Below are 2,312 nucleotides of genomic sequence, written 5' to 3'. Positions count from 1 at the left end.
AATTTGTTCGTTCATCTTCTGTTATTAAATTACAAGTTGGACCACGCGCAGACTTTCAATCCATGGGCATAGAAAATAGTTTTCTTTTAATATAACTGAACACACACACGCCATTCCATTCTTAGTTGTGAATTACTGTACAGAGCAAATCAGTCCTGTAGCCAATGCGGTTTCATTCCAAATTGAAATCTTTCTCGTTGTTGTTTAAAAAAAAAAATCTCACACCTGTTTTGCGTTCCATTGTAAGATCAATTATGTTTGCAAGCAGATGCGAACGGGAATTTCTTTATCATAATACATTGGATATTAAGGAGTGGATGGTATGTTTGATTTAAACTTTTTGAAAGTTATTTTATGACATAGTATGTTTGTCTAATAGAAGGTTTGTGATTGTTAATTTTAATCTACACCTATATATATAAAAGTTAGTCTATATATCCACTGTTTAGACAAATTTCGTCACTTAAAAAAGTAAAAAGACGAAATATTGGTCACACACACACACACACACACACACACACACACACACACACACACACACACATATATATATATCGAATAAGCCTGAAGAATCCTAGAGTGGATGAAACACGAAATATTCAGTGTAGCTTAATCGCCATATATATTTTATAACTTACTATATATATATATATATATATATATATATATATATATATATATATATATATATATATATATATATATCTGTCCGTCCGTCCGTTCCCCTTTTTCTCGGAAACTAGAGAACCAACCTGACTGAAATTTTGTATGGATCTTTTATGAAAAGGTGCAGCGAACTATGTATGATGGCATCAGTTCAATGCACAGATGAATTATATAAGATTAGTCACTACAATATCAAATTTAATCTCACTATTTGTCGAAAACTACTGGGTAGATCTGGCTGAAATTTTGTATGAACCGCTATTATGATAAAGCAGGGTGAACTAAGTATCATAATATCTGTTCGGTGCAGATTTATGCATTAATAGCGATTAATATGGAATAGTATTTAATGCAAAAATTTGCACACAATTAATCATATTCAATCGTCAATTTGGCATAGATAACTTTTTTATCATTATAATTGTTACCCGTTTTGTCGGGCTAAAAATTCTAGCATATATATATATATATATATATATATATATATATATATATATATATATATATATACATATATATAGAGACAGAGAGAGAGAGAGAGAGAGAGAGAGAGAGAGAGAGAGAGAGAGAGAGAGATAGATAGATAGATAGATAGATAGATAGATAGATATGCCATCTTTTTAACTTTTATAAGTTCCAAAATCTCAGAAATTTTATAAGTTCCAAATCTTAGCGACTATTGATCAAAATTTAACAAAGGAAGGCTCGTTGGAAAGGTAATGGCCTAAATTGTGTAGTCGACTATGTGACATTTGCCTTTTGCCTTTAAGGTCGCACATTAAGGAGATTATTTATCATTTGGAGCCTATTTTTGGCACTTTTTTTACAGCCATAAAATGTTTCAAAGTCATTTATTTCTCCTCGTTTTGAATATGAATTACAAAATATCTGATATTTCCCCCAAAACCTCTTAAATGCTTGGAAACAAATCTCACCTTGCTGTTATTTCAGATCATTTGAAACCATAGCAGCAAGTTTTGGTCTCCACTCCATCAAGGCCAAAGGTTTTGAGGAAATATATATTTGTGTGCGCGCACGCGCACGCGCGCGTGTGTTTGTGTGATATACATATACGCGTGTTCCTGTGTGTGTAACCCTACTTCTCAGACCGAGCTTTAAGGCGATTCACAGTGATTTCCGTGCGATCCTTAATCGCTCCTTACTATCGTGATCTTGTGTCCGATGTGGTTCTATCGATATAGAGGCGTTAAAGTAATCGTCTATTGAGAAATTATGAATGTAAGTTCGCTTACAACTTGATAAAAAAAGACAAACAAATCAGACGACACCAATTTTTTTTATTTTCAACATATTCTTGTTATAATACGAAATGCACCAATGTTTAATATTTTCCGAAATTAAACGAAAAATCTAATAAAATAAGCAAATATACAACTAATTTAAATTAAATTGATGAAATAAAAAAGAGATAACTATAAAAAAAAAAAAGGGATAAAAATAACAGGACATTAAATAAATAATTTTTATAAAGAAAATGCTATTACTTAAATAACAATTAATAACTTATTTAACTATATTTCAATGTTATAATATGTGTGTGTGTGTGTGTGTGTGTGTGTGTGTTTGTTTGTTTTTCCAAACCATGTCAATCAGCTGCTGGTTTGAATAACTAACTACTTAGTCAT

Source organism: Euprymna scolopes, chromosome 26 (assembly GCF_053919585.1).
Source record: "Euprymna scolopes isolate OS-2025 chromosome 26, ASM5391958v1, whole genome shotgun sequence".
NCBI classification, from domain to species: domain Eukaryota; kingdom Metazoa; phylum Mollusca; class Cephalopoda; order Sepiida; family Sepiolidae; genus Euprymna; species Euprymna scolopes.
The sequence above is the reverse complement of the archived record's forward strand: the minus strand, read 5'-3'. Positions refer to the sequence as shown.